We start from the raw sequence: 17,318 nt of genomic DNA, 5'->3' as shown, positions 1-17,318 counted from the left end.
GCGTGTTAAGCCGCGGCGGTGTGGAGAAGAAAAAGAAACACAAATACTCTGCTCAGCGGTGCCAGAGAGCCGGATCACACCCCCACCCTGCCGCCAGAATTAAAGACATTTAGACCCCCATTTTTATTTCGAGTTAATACCCCAAGTTAGCTCTGCGAAGACGAGCGTGACTCGCGTCAAGTTTGCTGGCTGACAAAAATTGCTCTGACACTCGTGTTCGTGTATGACGGTGCTGCGCTGGTTCACGACGGTGTGTAGAGAGAGGGGGGGGGGTGCTCACAGATAGAGCTGGCTACTCGCTGTGCTCCAAACCCTTGGCGGTGGAGGGATATCTTTCACAGCAGATGCCAGAAAGAGGCAGATGCTTTTCATCTTCAATGAGACAAATTCCTAGAGCGAGGCCTATTCTTTATTTATTTAGCCACTCATTTATCCCAGTGCGGCACGGTCGCTCCCAGCTGCCTCACGCGAAATACTACGGGAACAACGCTTTTCGGGTGCGAACGGGAGGAAGGACGGGGCGCCGAGGTGGAAAGCGGCGCGGCCGCGGCCCAAAACGCGGGCCCGAGCGCACAAGAAGTTATTGTTTGCAAGTGTGTGGGAGAGCGAGACAGAAACAGCAGGAGAGGATTGTCTGGCCTTGCGAGAGCGCGTGAGAGCGTCCCGCTAATGACTGCATTTCCGAAGCCTGGCCTGCGCGAGCAACGAGAGAGAGCAGAGAATAATTACAGCTGAAATGATCATCCAGATTATTTCACCAGAAACGAAGAGTTTAATTAATATTCACAATAATTAGTCGGAAGAGGTTTCAGGAGCTGAATAGCTTCACGGCCGCAGCGTCTGATTTAAATCAATATAAACTGAAACCGATGCACAAACTGAGCTAATGTTTCATACACAAGTGGGTCGCAACGTATGTAAACACTGTTTAAATTGGCACCGTTGTCTTGTCAGCTATTTTCTATTATTTTATTTCGACCCCGCCGGCCAGAATTTGTAAATATACTTTTTTATGTTTTTTTTTATAGAAACCCAATTTGCTAACTACTGCTGAAAAGATACAGGACAATATCAGAGCCAAAGATTCTCCTCCTCATTACCGCCTAAGTTTTTACATAAACAGATGACAGGCTGTGTTTAATGAATCCTAGGCTGACACGCTGAGCTTCTCCACACAGTGTGAGATGTACATACATTCAATGATCTGCAGCCAGCCTCGGCACAACGTATGGTGCAGTAATTGGTCCCCAATTAGTCAATACACGGATCAGGCGTAACATCATGGCCGCCTTCCTGCCTTCCTAATATCGTGTAGGTCTCCAATGTGCCTCCAAAACAGTTTTGGAGGCAGAAAGTCATCAGGGAATGGACATGGGCCTGTAGTTGTTATTGTGGTATTGTTAGTAGGTAGGGGGGTTTTTGGGTCTTTCTGTTGATCCGGCCCACAGATTAAACTTAATCAGTTTGGGATCTAGTGAATTTGGAGGCCAGGCCAACACCTTGAGCTTGTTTCCATATTTTTTTTTGAGTTACTCCTAAGCCGTTTTTGTGTGTGTTCCTGTGTCAGGCTGCTGCCATCAAGGAGTGTCATTGCTATGGGGTAGTGGAGGTGTTTTCAGTAACATCCACACGAATGCCAGGTCCAAAAGTTTCCCAGCAGAACACTGAATTGTTACAGGATGGTCACTGTTATTCACTTGTCCTGTCACCGACTTTAATGTTGTGGCTGATCGGTGTGCGTCGACATTGTGTACACAGGCTTGATTCAGCAGTGTCTAAACACAAAGACGCTGTTAAGGAGAAGAAAAGGTTACAGAGCTGATAAAGAGGTAGAAAATAAACCTTGTAACCCCCCTGAAAAGGAGGGGATTTCTGTGTAATACCTAGGGTGACGTATACAGTACGCCGCATATACGCTGTACAATAGGAGGCAGAGTAAGAGGTTTAGCGAAGTAATTAACATGGGAACAAAGGGATAGAAACATCTGAAACGGTAAACTGTGGAGGACAAAGGAGCTCCTGAGCGAGCTCAACGGGGAGGAGTATATACGCGCACCTAATGCGCACCTATCCTGTTTGCTCGTTTGCCACCCACGTCAGGTGCCTGTCTTTCAACTTATTACCCCCCCCCCCGCCACCTGTGCACGTGTGTGGCAAGGGAGTGGCCACCCATACAGAGATGGCAATCCGCAGACAGACAATGCAAGAGCGCGCAGATAGAGAGCGAGAGCACAGAGGCTGAGTAAACACTGCTATTACGCTAACTGCAGGTAGCGTTTCTGCTCTCCGCCGTTTCCATCCCTCCTACTCATGTTCTCTCTCTTTCTCCGTCTCTATTTAATGGGTCATCCTGCACGCAGGTGGAGGGGGGTTGGGGGGGTGGGACAGCTGAGATATATGCCTTAGCGGCGCGGGGAGCTAATCATGGCCGCCTCTCGGGGTGATAAACCCAGACCGGGGAGAGGTTTGTGTTGGCGAAGCTCCGCAACGGCTCCATAAACACGGTTACAAGCGGAATTTCAACACCGCTGTTTTGGCCTTTGATTAGTTTTCCGTGACCTAGAAGGCTCGCCCTTATGAACCCGTACTGCTGCTTCTCCTTCTGTTTTTTTTTTTTACCTCCGCCCCAGAGGAATTACTTGCAGGCTGGTTCATTGTAAAAAAGTAACCAAATTAGGGTTTCTCCCGTGCCGTGTCCACAGACCTGGCGGGGCATGTCTTCTCTTTACGGAGCTCGCGCTGAAATTCGCCTAACAAAGGGTAACGTCCTGTGACCTCTCGGGCTTTACGACACTCGTGTTTACAGGCCGATCCCACCGAGTTAATTGTTAACGCTTAACTGCCGAGCGCAAGACGGATAGAGAGACCGAGAGACACCTATAAAGGATGAGTGCACTTCCTCAAGTTGAGCAATACTAAAGAAGGGAGTGCTGATTATGCTGACCTATAATGGAAGGCCTCATGTTATTAATCACATGAGTATAGCCTGTGTGGATGACTCGAAGGAACCCATCCGGGAGTTCATTTAACACGGTTTGATAAGTTATATCACTGCCGAGTAAAAAATGTATGCAGGCATTTACAGCGGAGAGCCTCCATGACGCATTGGGGTGTAATCTAGACTTAATGCTCCTGATAATGTGCGACAAAGGCACTAACTTCCCTCTCGGTGGAAGACCACCGCATAGCGGCTACACTCGTATGATACTGTGTCGATTGGCATTTAGTCTGGTTGAGCGAACATTTAACAAAACTCAAGCACCTCCATAAATTCCCGCAGAAGTAGGGATTTACAATCACCTCTGGGGGCTAGCAATATTTTCAGCAGCAAATCAATCTGGGAATGAAAGGTGATATGTATTACACTGATATGTATTACACGGAGTAGAAGAGACATACCAGAGTGCCACTTCCATTTGAATTTATTGAAGAGTGATTATTGGCGTTGTCGAGCTGCAGAGCAAGGAGAAAATGGCTTGCACTACAAAGTGCCGGGCAAAAGGCCTGCGATAAATCAAAAAAGCAGGCTCGATGTAAAACAGACATTCATCAAATAAAAGACCAATCGAGTGTATGAAACTGCTCTCCGTAAAGTAGCACCGACCTCAGGAGCCATGTCGGCGGAATATAAATCTCGGCTCGGTTAAAAATAAATAAATAAATAAATACAAGAAATTGATTAAAAAAAAAATAACGTAGAGTCTTACAAACACAGTGCAGCACACGCTTTCTCTATCAATGGAAAACTCGCTGTAAAAATTTGTTTTTTCTTAATTGTATCCACTTGGTTGAAATATTTTTGAGTAATTTTATGATAATGCCTTGGTTTTATATGGCGGCCTCTCCAACCACCAACAAACATCACTGGCTCGCAATCATACACCAGTGGAGTTCACACTGGGAGCAAAGCTTCAGTGTCTTGCCCGAGGACACAACGGACAGACTATGGACAACCCTTCGGTTATTGGACAACCGCTCTACCTCCTGAGCTACTGCCGCCATTTCTACTCTGATTGTGACATGATTCAGGTTAGTATTTAGCTTATCAATCATGCTAATTCATTCACTGCTATATACTTTTGTTGTATTTGATCTTTGTTTGCCTTCTGAGGGTGTTATCTGGCAGCACAATGCTAGGGTTAGGGTTAGGGTAGTAGTTAGTGGGGGGGTCTTTGGGTCCTGTGAGTTGAGGGGAGGGGCCTCTGTGGATCACCCCACGGACACTAGGGATCTAGTGAATTTGTAGGCCAGGTTCATGTTTTATGAGTTGTTCCCAAAGCGTTTTTGTGCGTGTGTGTCGGTTGCTGCCATCGAGGACTGTCACCGCTATGGGGTTGGGGTGCCTGGTCCGGTGTAGGTGGGTGCTATAAGTCTAAAGGCGAATTTATGGTACTGCATGTGACTTATGCACGTAGTCAACGCCGGCGTGAGTCATTTATAGTTGTGCGCTCAGCGGTCTGGCTTGCCCTGTAACAAAACCACTTCACTTCCAACACCGGCAGCCGAATTTCCGCCGAACGGGAGACGTACAAATGTCTGCATCTCCAAAGGTTAATCTTACCAATCTTAGCATATTGGAGTCAAAACAGTCACTTCAAAAATCACGGAGAAATACTGAAGCGGAAACACGCTACAATCAACCATTCCAATCACAGCTCTTGCACTCCGCGTCACCGCAACACATAGTTACATTTCTGGGGAGGTGCAAGTCAGCCAGGTCTGTGTAGGTGTTAATGCCGGGGCCTCCAGCATCAATGAACGCACAAGCATAAACTGTGGGAAAGTAGCATCCACATGAACGCCAGGGCCAAAGGTTTCCTAGCATATTATTAACTTATCACAAGATGGCCAAAGTTATTCACTTCCCTGGTCAGTGGTTTTAATGTTGTGGCTGATAGCGTATAGTAAAATCTCAATGACAACGACAAAACCAATAAAATAGCAAAGGTCTCTATCCAGGTGTATGAGGAATGTGTGACGTGGACAGCCTTGCCCTAGGTCAAAGACTGAAAGACGTTTTAATATTTCCTCCTGTTAATATTTTACTCACAAGCGACGGAATAATCACGAGTGATTCCGCGCTACGGCCAAACATTAAATTAGCGACAAATAAATCGAGACGCATTCCCAGCGGCAGATGTGCATATATATATATATCAGAAAGGAAATTCACGCTGTCAGGCGAAGAAAGATGAGCTGAGACGTCACCACTTGCAGTTTGCTTGTGGACAGATGGTGCCATAAAATGACTAGGCAGGCAGCACAGACGGCATAGAAGCCCTCTACCCCCTCTGTCCCTGCCCCCCACTAACACACACACACACACACACACACACACACACACACACACGGAGAGGACTTCTACCTCCTCCGCCGCCGCCACCCCCTGGGCAGAAAGCCTCGTTTCCGCCAGTAAAAGACAAACAGAGTGAAGGCATGCGAGCAGAAAGACTGGCAAATACAGAGCTCCACAGATCAATAGCTGGCCAAACACAAGCAGTTGTTCAGGCTCAGCTCGATCCATAGATATAATGTGGATAGATTCTAGCAACCAGAAAGGAAAATGAAGCGCCGCAAAGCCACGTGACGGCACGGCGACGCAACAACAACAGCATATTTTCTCATTGATATTCCTTTATTTTGTCACGGGCGACACCGAGCTGAGAATATCGGGTAAAACTTTGTATAAGAGTAGAAGAGAGGGGGCTTATGAGGGCTTCATACTATTCAGCAGGTGTCTCCACTGTTCCAAATCAATTACCTTCAGCCGGGCAGTGCTTAGGGTAGGGGGTATTGTAAATCAGCTTGGTGTCAGGCCAGATTAGAGACTGTAAAGAGCCGGGGCTGAAGTTCTTTGGTCAGCGTGGACCCTCCAGACGCTGATGTCGGTGCTCGGTGACAGAGCAGCAACTCTCGTAATTGTTCGCCACAATGCTAAACTGAGACCGGGCCGTGTGAGGATGTACACTGCGAGTCTGGTAGACGATGCCCCGTCCAGCTTTCCCTCCCTTTATTAAGTCCTACCATTGAAAATGATGCAGGGCGGCTCTGAGGCAATAAAGGATTTGCAGGATTTTTAATCAATGTGATAAAAAAAAAAAATACATAATAACAAAAACTTCATTTGTCAGATGTATAATTTCATTTTCTTGTTCTTTTCTCACACAGTTTAATGCGAAATCATTATCTGCCTACTCGTTTTGCCAAAAAATTACGCCAGTTACCATTGGACGCCATTGGGTGGACAGTCTGTGTTCGTCCGGTATCGATTTCAAACGCAGCCCTTTATCTCACTACATCCGTTTATGCAAATCCACTTCTGAGGAACTGCTTTGTCAGCCACAGTATTCTCTTCAGAAAATACAACCCCTGAACACGGAGCTGAGGATATGCAGCCGCCCAAGATTTATCACGCCATAATGGATGGGCTTGTTTGTCTCCAGTCAGAGCTGACGCGCACGGCGAAACTGTATATTGACACAATTTATTATTCCACCTTACAAGGGAGCATGTAAAAAAAGGGGGAAGCCGATCCTCTGTGGTCTGAGGTACAGAAGAGCAAAAAACCCGGTGTTGACACAGGGAAGGGTTAGACTAAGGCTGGGAAAAGCACCTCCTATATAATCAGGCATTTGTGGCGGGGAGCAGAAACGCGGTGCCTTATGGCGTCTGGGACAAAGCAGAAGGTTCTGTTTAGACAGGAGGACCCCCATGATGGGAAATGTGTTTGCATCAACCTACGAGGCTGCAACAGGCATATGCTATTCTGAGATGTTCCACGAAACAAAAAAAAAAAAGTGTTGCACAAAGAAAAGACGCGAGATTCCTGGTCCGCTCCAAACAGTTAAGACCCGCCAGATTTCACACGGGTTAGTAGTTGCGATTTCAAATGAGGAGAGAAAAAAAAAAAAAAAAAAGGATCCCCGAGGTCCTAATCCAACTCCTGCCTTCAATTCCAGACGGCTAGTCTCAGAGCCCCTGTCTAACTAGTGAAAAGAGGCAGATTCTAATAAGCCGCCCTGTCTTTCTGTCAGTCTGGGTTCCTCTCCATCTCCTTGCTCTTCTCTTCTCTTCTCTCCTCTCCTCTCCTCTCCTCTCCTCTCCTCTCCTTTCCCTGGCCATGTCTCCTCCTCGTTCTCTCCGTCTGAGCCATGCGCCAGCCTGTAGGAGCAGATGGAACCATATATCCCCATGGCTCTCTGGAGGCCCGAGGATTTAAAATGTAAAATAGAAGTGTGTGGAATAGGCAAGGGCCAGTCAATAAAGGGCGAGAGGAGCAGGGGCTCTCGGCTTAAACCTCAAACAAGAGCAACGCTGCTAAAAACGGTGGCAGAGCTGCAGAGCAGTAAATCACCACGATGTGGTTTTTAAAACCAACACGGCATGCCTGTCCTCAATGAGTAACTAATCTGAGATTTTGTCCCGCATGACGTTAGTTTATGGTATCAGTTAATATCAGATACAGATATCACTTATCAATCCAAATATTTACTGGTTGTACCTCATAATAATAAAAATACTAGCTATTACTAGTTAATAATAAGCACATATAATTAGGGTCAGACCTACACTAGCTGTGGTGGTTAACCAGAACGGGCAAAGGTAAACAGGAACTCATTAACGCGAGTTTCTCGCGAGGCCGCGTTAGCTGGAAATGTGGAGTTGGCCGTGCCTCCCTCCACACCTCACCCCAGGCCACCTTTCGGGTAATGAGAAAGTATCTGGACGCGGCATCTGTCGTCCGGGAGAAGATTCTGCTTCGTCCTCCATCTCTGGGTGGCAGCTTGACAGACAGGAAGAGTGAAGAACAACAGGCGGACGAGGTCGTGAGCGGTACAATCGATTGCCAGCTGACTAGCGAGGTCCATTATGCTGACAGGCCGGAGCCACTACACGACGACCTGCACTTCACCGACGCTCTCATTACTACCTATGAATCTCTCGCCGGGACCAATCTCTCCGGCCCTCTCCCACTCCTTGCGCTGCGCTGCTTTTGTCTCTACGGTGCGGCTCCCTGGGCGAAACACAGAGCTGAATTTTACTCTGTCAGTCTGATGGAAGTGTTTCAAAAGAGGCAGGAGCCGCACCTAAGCCAGTCCACTTCCTTTCATGCACCGGGTAAACAGTGGGTGCAGAAGGAAGACGGCGTGGGGTAATACACTCAGAGCAGTGTTCTTGAGGCGACCGTGGTCGACGAGCATATTTAAGCCCTAAAAATCTAAACACGTGAAACACGTGTCCCACCGTCGGCCTTTTTCCATCTAGTTATACTGAAATCCTGAGTCCTTGGAAGACTTATTCATGCTCTCCCCTACCCCACCCTCTTCCACAAAGAGAGGATTTACCTGCACCTGAGACAGCCTCCAGACTATCAATTACCACCAGTGTGGAGTCATTGTTCTAACGAGGCACCACACATACACCGAGCACATACACACACCTCAGCCAGTTAGAGAAAGTCTGGGTCTGACCGCGTCCTCACATTCATAACGACTCATCAAATAGTTTTGTGGAAAAAAATAATAAAAAAAAATCCATTTCATGAATGTAAAATCTAGACAAGAGCTTCTCCCAGAGATTCAGAGCAAGCACAAATACGTGCAATCAGGCGGACTGGTGTTTAGAGGTGAGAAGTGTTCATACGCAGCGCAGCTTTAATTATAAGCGGAGATGCCACCGATACCATCTTTAGAAAAAGAAACACTGCTTTTCATGAAAAACACAGTAAATAAATAACTCATTTTTGGGCATTATAAACCCGTGTTGAAAAATATTTCTTGTTATTCAGCCGGACTGAATGGCCGCTTTTCTTGGACTAAAGAACTCGTTTTTTTTTTTTCCAGACACCATTCAAATCAGAGCAGAAGGCTGGGGTGCAACGACATCAGTCAGATACCGGAAATACCGGAAAACAATGTGGAAATACCGGTGGAAATGTGAAATTTCTGATAGTTTCATCATTTTCCATGTAGGTGGACGAAAGCGTTCCTAATAATTATGCAGAGTTATCACAAATTGCGATTACGTCAAAGCCAAGCCAAGCTAAACCTTTGACCCGCTATAATGTGCTGTTCACAAGAACAGAAGTGGAAGAAACAAAAGTGTGGTGCTTGCGCAGTAAAAACCAAATGAACAACTTGGCAACTTCACTATTGTTTGTTTCCGAAGCCGCGGTGTTTGACTGGTGTGCAGTGTGATGGAAAAACAGCGATCTCCCCAAATTCTTCCTGACGTGCCATCTCGCCCTCTGACGACAATTAGAGCCAACACCAGGACGTTCCACACGCAGGAAGCCATGCGGGGACAGGGCTCGTCACTCATCGCGCTGGATCCACCCTGATGCCCTAAAGTGTCTCTGTCAGGTCAACAAATGAAAAAGCCATCACAGCCAATGTTTCACCCATCAAGCCACAGTCACTTCCCTAGACTGGTTAAACGCTACCGTCGCCAAGTCCCGTTTAACCCAGTTCGTCGTGTTTTGGCTCCGAGCTTGTGATTCTCTGCTTTAGTGTTTTGTTTGTGCCCGGCCACAGGAGCGGAACAGCCGGCGAGGGAAAGAGAAAGCGTGCGAGAGGTAGAGGCCAACCCCTAATAAAACTATCATGAGGACTATAATTGGCAATCTAGTAATGCCTGGTCACGTAGTCAAACCACCGCAGCTCAGCGTGAGCCTGTGAAGAAACATCTGAGGAAGTGAATCCCTTTCATGTGAGCCATCGTGTCTAGTCATGGTAGTGCTGAGGTAATAATCACCGGAATAACGTATTCGGATCAAAAAAAGCTAATAAATGTGCGTTCTCTTTGTAGCACCTGGAGACACAAAAAGCTGACTCCCCATACTTTAATGCTTTATTTGCGTCGACCATAAAAGTGGATTGCCTTACCGGCGGGTTTACAAGCAATTTCTTGGTTAAAATGTCCTACTTGGCACTCGAATTGATTTTTCCTGGCAGAAGATGCAAAGGTGCCTTCCTATTAAGTACAAAGACAAAAGTAGTTACCCGAGCACTTCGCCCTTTCCTCAACCAGTCGTAACGTCTAACTGTCAGCACAGAGAGCCAAAGTCTCCCCATGTTTACTAATGCAGAAGCAACCCCTTTATCAGGGAAGAGATTTGTAGGGAAGAGGCAGGGGATTAGCCATCAAATTACCAGGCAGACAGCATCCCTGCTCCAGGGTTGTGAAGCAATAATCTCCAAGGCTGAAGGGGGGAGATCCAGATAAAGGTTTGGGATTGGTGCGGTGGAACTCCAGATTCCAAACTGTGCATAAGTTACATATAAAAGTGCGTATCGAGAGGGCTCCTTTCTCCCCCTAAGGATTCACTTTTAAAGGACCGGACCACATCGTGTACTTTCTTTCACGTTGTTGGGTTAAGTGGCGTCGCTGCGCAGCCCGACAGACTACGGTGCAATACGTCCGATGGGGGGGGAAGGAAAAAACAGGAATGCTGTAGCCGGGCAGGGTCGGCGGAATTAGATTTCAGTGGCCTTGCCCGTGGCTCTTGTATTGTCACCCCGCTGCCCTCCCTTAAACAAGCAGCACTCTCCTCAGAGAATACCCCCCCGGACACAGGAATGTTTCATCAACGCCTCAGCCCCCAGCATCCTCACCAGTCCACAGCGGCGCTTGCACAGGCGAGCTATAAATAAGTCAGGCGTTATAATGAAACAAATGAATCTCCATCCATCTTCCCAAAACAAGCCAGGGACCTCCGAGCTCTGCGGGAGGAGGCGTCTTCGCTTGCGCTGAAGGACAAACCCGCGAGATCAGAAAAGCCAAACGCTGCGACGTTAAATGCGTCCCTCTACGCGAAAGGCACCGCGCGCACTCGCAGATGTGAGCGCGAGCGTGTCCAACTCTGCGTATGAGTGGCCGGGGCTGTGAAGACTTATTATTCCATTAGAAGTGGCAGGAGCGCTTCGATAAAGGAAGTGACGGGGGTGGCTGATAAAGTAATGAGGTAGAATGTCGGGTCCGAGCGAGGCATTTGAGGGAATTGTGAGGCTGAGCAAACAACGGTGCGGTTGGAGGCATAGGGATAAATCAGCCACATGATTACACTTTCAGAAGCAAGCACCAAATAAATCAAGCCCACATTCAATTTTATTAGCTTTGCTGCAGTTTAGCATCACAGTTATCCCCTCGTGCTCAAGATGACGGCAGAGCCGCAACCTGTAATTCCCTGTAATGGCAGTTAAGCCACCAATCTGACCTTGCCATCCCGGACACGAAAATGTATCGTAGGTGATGTAACATCAAGCCACAACACAAAAAAACAAAAAAAACAATGATTTCTAGACTCGGAAAACAGCCATGGTTCATGGCAGATATCGTGTTAGTCATGATCCCTGCATGACTTTATGTACAGTTCACATATGCGAGTATAGGCTTTGGCCCTGACATACATGCATGAGTACGAAAAAAACACGCAGCTGCCCCTGGAAATGGAGGCTGTTTCAATCAACGTGGAGGCGTAATGGGATGATGTGGAATTCAAATGAGTTTCTGTTCGAGGAGGGAAACGTCCTCTCTGACAAAGCGGATTTGTGTTCCCATTGATGAAACCCATGGATGTAATGCACCGAGCTACGGTTTAAATGAAAGATGCAAGGCTGCGAGCACAAAACAGACCCCTAATGACTAGTCATAACCGTCCGTGAAAGACGATTTTAAATCGCAGAACAGAACGCGTGATGTAAAAGGGCAACAGGACGGGACTGAAGTAAACATCTGAGTATAATGTAGGCTCTGAGCGCGCTCATATACCTCCATTACCTTTAAACAGACAACGAGCTAAAGACACAGCGGGTTCCCATTCATCACTTATTAGCAAACACAACATCGCCTTCCCGAAAACAAACGTCTCTTTCTTTTTTTTTTTTAAAAGGTATGATCTCATATCAAAACCTTAAGGTGTTGTTTAGCAAACTTGCGCAGAATTCAAAGGACAGGCACAGGTCTAGTTCAATCAACTGAGAGCGCTGCTTAAGGGCAGCTGAGAAAAAAGTTCTCAGTTGGTTAATAAAAGCCCTTTTTTCTAAACCTTCTCCTCAGCACCTGTCAAACCCAATGAGCAGCTGTCTGCAGGAGTGAAACGTCACAACCGGAACCAGAAAGTGACTATCAGCACCGCTAAGAGTGTCCGCTGATTGACATCACACATTATGCAAGACCCATCCGACACACACATAAACATGTAGCTGTGTAAACACAGCGCGGAACAGAGGATTGACAATTAGGCCTTGTCATCATAAAAACAACTACCTATGACCTTGTCAACGTCAGGAAACAATTCACTGACGAGTCGCCTCTGTCTGCGTTTGAACGTCTGAGCCCGAATCGCGAATAACTTCTGGATCAAAGCTTTATTAACCCAACGGCAGCCACTGGGTTTTCTGTCTATTTACAGTACGTGTCGCAGACAAGTGTCGAGCAGCGCTGACAGAATCGCCATCGCAGACATTGATCTGTGATTGTAAGCAGCCTCTTTCATGTCCCAACTGGGACGAGAGTGATTAAGCGAAATCCATCATGCGTTAACAGGCCATTACACATCACCCAATTCACCGATGATGAGAAATCAAGTTCTATGGAAAAATCCATACGCTCAGCCCATAATTACTTTTGAGGAATCCGATGGGGAGAGAGTCTGACTGACTGACTGAATGTTCCTGGCAGGGTAATTTATTCAGGAGGAAAGACTTCAGCCAAGACAGTCGTTGGAGGAAAGGATGTTACGTGTGTTTGGTCGTGGAATCTAATAACGAGCAGCGGTACGCAAACTTCTTCTGCCGGGACACCACCGGTGACGAAGCGGCTGAGGCCCGGCCGTAAAATGTGGAACGAAGGGTCAGCGGCCTGGATGGCGGAGGTGAAGGAGGACAACCCCCAGGTCACCTTGTGTGAATGGGAGATCGGTTTTGTTTGAACAAATAACCACGGCCGACAGTTTTTTTTTGTTTTTTTTTGTCCTGTTTGTTTATGCTACTGAGCAGCTGAGGGGACATTTTAAAAGTGGTGTCCATCTTGAGCTCCGACTCAAGGACTTTAAAACACAAATGCAGACTATGTATTAATTAACTAAAAGTAAAAACAACACAAAGGTTAGAGAAAAAGTTCACATCGCAGTGAGGGAGGCGCGTGGAGAAGTAGCCGTTTCAAAGGTCACATAAAATGAGACAACATGTTGTGTACACTAGTTTTTTTTTTTTGTTTGTTTTTTTCCCTGAAAGCTTAAGTCAGCTTTGAAGGAAAAGGGCAAAACACAAAAAGCATATTTTCTCACTGACATCAGCTCCTTGTATTGAGCAACAACACTTCTGTGCAACAATTGGCACATGCATTGTGACCAATGATCAGAACTGGGCCCAAGAGTTTCTCACACAAGCTAACAATAAAAAGTTTTATGCTTTTAATTACGGGCTGATGGGGAAATTTAGAGCCGCTTCTTCATTGTCAAAAGACAAGTACAACATGTGCCTCGAGTCAACAACGATACAGCGAACAATCCGTTACAGAGAGAAATAACTTCAACATTTGAACTCACTCAACACGTACGACAGAGTTTGCTGATACGAAAGGCCCGAAGATTTTCTAAAAAAATCATAATTTGTGACTTTCCAAAGCCTTCCTCTACAATTATCCGGCGTTTCAAAGCCTTCCTCTGTCTCCCTCCAACTAGGATTCTTGTCGTTGAAACTTTACCCTTGAGATTGCCCAGGGAGATAAAGACAACTGGAAAAACAGGTTGTTTGGCCTCAGTGCAGGCCTAACGCAGGAGAACGGCGGGGTGCCTCACCTTAGCAGCGGTAGCTAAGGGACATTCTATGGCCCTTCTATTCAAAGTCCTCTGAATGCGTAGGGGAGGGCTTGCACCAGACAGGGCAATTTGCCAGAGAGCCAGCCAATAGAGCTAAGCCAAGACGAGGTTAAACTATTGTTTTGGCTTAACAAGCAAGAGTGAGCAAGGACAAAAGGAAAGGGGACAAAAGAGTAGTAAGAAAATACCTGACCGCTGAAGTGTAACACATCAACTTATTTTGTTACTTTTATCATAAGAAGCCAGTTGTGAAAGGTATATCCTGAGATTAAAAAAAAGAAAAAAGAAAAAAGGATAGAGAGCAGCAGGGACAGACAGGCAAATAAAGTTCAGATCATCAGTTTAGCCACTTTTAAAAAAGTGCACCTGTACTGAGTTTGATTAAAAATAAATAAATGATAAAAAAGTTAAAAAAAAAATCTGTGGTGCAAAATTCCCACTCACCCATGCATGTCAAATACGTCCACTTATTAAGAAATCCTCCTGATCGCGAGGCACTTATTCCAGAAAGAGAGAGTATCCCAAATCCTAAGAAAGAAAATGCAGCAGTATCCACAAAAAAAAAAGATTATCCCTGAACGGCGCCTTATGAAAAAAAACTCTGAGATAAAGTAGTCTCCAATTTCTGCTCAGTTATTCCATCCGCAGCGTTTCATTAAAACCACTGAGACTGTCCTTTGGCTCTCCGGCAATAGGTTTCCAGCTGTGGCTATGGAGCAGCGTGGCTCCGGGAGAGATCCTTCAGAGGCGAGGCTTGTTCACACACTGAGCAGGCGTTCAGGGACTGCCCGGGAGAAGCCAAGCCCACCGCGTGATGTCACCGGTGTCAAATTTCAGGGAGGAGGAGGAGGGGGAGGAGAAGGAGGAGGAGGAGGAGGAGAAAGAGGGTGCAGGGTCTTACCTTTTTGAATTCTGCCCAATGAGAGACAGTCGTGCGGTTCACCTGCACGCAGAAACAAGTCTGAGGTACGGATACACGTGATGTTATGTATCCCTGCAGCTCGACTCCAGACTCCATTGTGTCTTATCTGTTGACCATGTTCCAGGAAGAGACCGCGACCTACTCTCAGCTCATGCTGGCTAATCATAAACCTGACTTCAAAACATTTTTTTATTTCTAAGTTTATTGTGTGCCGTTTAGCGAAAAAATCCAAGTGGTAAATAGAGTGTGACTTTGAGACAGCACCCTGAGGACTGTGATAATATGTCCAGGAACATGGATCACACATAAATTTGGAGTCTATTGCTGTTTAAATAGAGGGGAGGGCGATAAATATGCAAAAATCCTCATTCTCAAATCTGCAAAGGCGCCGAGCGTCCGCACACACACAACGCGCAAACACACTGGTTCGCATTCCCCCCGGTCAAACTCTGCTAGCCACGGAGCTAATCATCCACAACAGATGTTCAGAAATGTTCAGTCGGATTTATGACGGAGCTCAGAGGAACAGCCAAGTCAGCCTCTGGTGCTGTTTTTCTCCTCCGTCCTACAAGGACAAGGGATTGCACCGAGAGAGGATGTCAGCACAACCCCCCCCCCCCCCCCCGAAATTCCCTCACTCTCCGAGATTCACCATCCGAGACGACTGTGCCTTAATAGATCACAGAGCCTGGGGGACCTTGGGGAGAGGTTTGCTCATTTATCCCAATAATACTGTGCGGACTGTAACGTGACTCATCCAGCAAAACTCCAACCATGTTTCACGTGTGACGTTGTTGTGTTTTTTTTTTTTTTTTTTTTTATCCCTGACACTGCTGATGTCGCAATCCATAACCTGGATCGAGACAAATGTTTTTAGATGCGGCAATAACGCTAATAATTAAAATAAACATAACTACATCCTGATTTCTGGAAGATTTGCCGCTGCTGGCGAGCGCAATTGCCGTGAACCTGAACGGGGGCTCGGCGTCTGCACAAGAAACCAGTGTGACACAACCAGAGACGTTCGAAATGAGGTTCTAGGAAAGAACTTCTAAAGGTTTCCACTGCGAGCAGCCATGCTGAATCCGTGCCTGGCTTAAACTCGGGCTGAAGGAAATGGCGAACTGCAGCGCGTTCTACATTTCTCTTTGTTGTTAACAATGGGAGACAGTGTGATTTGACTGGAGGCTGCAGATCTGTGAACACAACAGACTTTTCGACAAGAGAAGGGATTGTTTTATCTTTAACTTTCTTTCTAGTTTAGAACAAACGGGATGTGGGCCGTCTGATTAAAAAGTAATTCAGTCTGAACGGCCCCAGATATAAATACATTTCGAGGCTGCGTGCGCTGCGATAATCATACTGGTAAAAAAAAAACAAACAAAAAAAAAAACAAAAAAAAAACAAAAAAACAGGATGTTATACACAACGAACAATAACTTCCGTCAAAACCTACACCACAACTCAAAAAACAAAACAAAACAAAGAACAAAAAAAAAAACAGAGAGCAACCAATCTGGTCAATTCCTCACAAACTCACGAGAATTTGGTGCAACCTTCTGGAGAATAATTATTACACCCACACGCGCGCGAGGAGAGGAGAGGAAATAAAAGTACATTTGTGGGTGTGAGCAGTTTTTGCCAAATCAAATGTCACGTAAATCTGGGATGCGATCGCCGAACAAATCGCGCCGTGGCAGCTATTAGGTAGAGGCAGTGATCATTGGCAGAGTGGAACACCGAATGAATTGTAAGCTACAGTAACGTGGTGTAGTGTGTCAGCTGCGCGACGTGAGTCACTTCATTTAAAGTGTAATCTCATTTTAGTGCGGCGTAAAACTCCAAACACAGATGGATCTACCCCCCCCCCACCCCACCCCACCCTACCCCACCCCACCCCCCACACTCCCCCAACGCGAGCTTAAAACTGTTGCCTCGAGTGAGGGTCTGCAGCTCGGTTTTAGTACTTATCTTTGCCCCACACCACCAGCCCCCACCCCAAAAAAGAACTTGAATAGAGTTGGAAACACCCCCCACCATGTCTGAGAATTTATAACACTGTGACTACCACCCATCCCCCACTCATTTCATTAACACTGGGGAAAAAAAAAGGTTGACAACCTCTTCGATCTCAAGGAGCCGGCCCCTTCTTGATTTAAGCTAGTCTGCTAACTGCACCCGGTCAATGCGTCCCAGAGAAATCTTGCAGGTGAAGAACCGCAACAATCATGTGATGCGCAGGCTGCTGCGCGGCCATGGGCTCCTTCAATATGACCGTCTACCACCCAGCGACAATTGTGCCAAAACATTTAAGAGTTCAACTTGAGAAAACAAGTTTCTCCGTGAAAGTTGAGCGGAGCACTTAACCGAGCGAACGTTCATCGCGTCACGGAAACGCGCCTCATTTGCCGCATTCCGCCGCGCCGTCGTCCGAGAGCACATCCAAAAATATTATGCGCTTTACTTCCCCATTCGCAAGGGGTCACTGATAAACACAATTCGGGCGGCGCGCCAGTGAAAAAATGCTGACCTGCGTCGTAAACACTGAGCTGTGAAAGTCAGTGTGCTGCTGCT

At 46.7% G+C, this 17,318-nt stretch overlaps 1 protein-coding gene across 18 annotated transcripts in view; it reads right to left on the bottom strand.

The window, feature by feature from the left end:
* LOC125010559 (receptor-type tyrosine-protein phosphatase F) overlaps positions 1–17,318 on the bottom strand; it is a 160,370-nt gene that overhangs the window by 103,165 nt on the left and 39,887 nt on the right. For 9 of the 18 annotated variants that reach the window (XM_047589305.1, XM_047589300.1, XM_047589304.1 and 6 more), the window contains exon 1: positions 14,267–14,604. The exons of 1 other annotated variant lie outside the window; for it this stretch is intronic. The gene's annotated coding sequence lies outside the window, so the exon portion shown is untranslated. Of the gene's footprint in view, positions 1–14,266; positions 14,606–17,318 lie in introns of those variants that run through there. 8 more of the 18 variants (XM_047589288.1, XM_047589293.1, XM_047589290.1 and 5 more) reach the window with 2 other exon arrangements.

This window comes from Mugil cephalus, chromosome 7 (assembly GCF_022458985.1).
Source record: "Mugil cephalus isolate CIBA_MC_2020 chromosome 7, CIBA_Mcephalus_1.1, whole genome shotgun sequence".
Lineage (NCBI taxonomy): Eukaryota > Metazoa > Chordata > Actinopteri > Mugiliformes > Mugilidae > Mugil > Mugil cephalus.
Note: the sequence above shows the minus strand (reverse complement) of the source record. Positions and strands in the feature narration are given on the sequence as shown.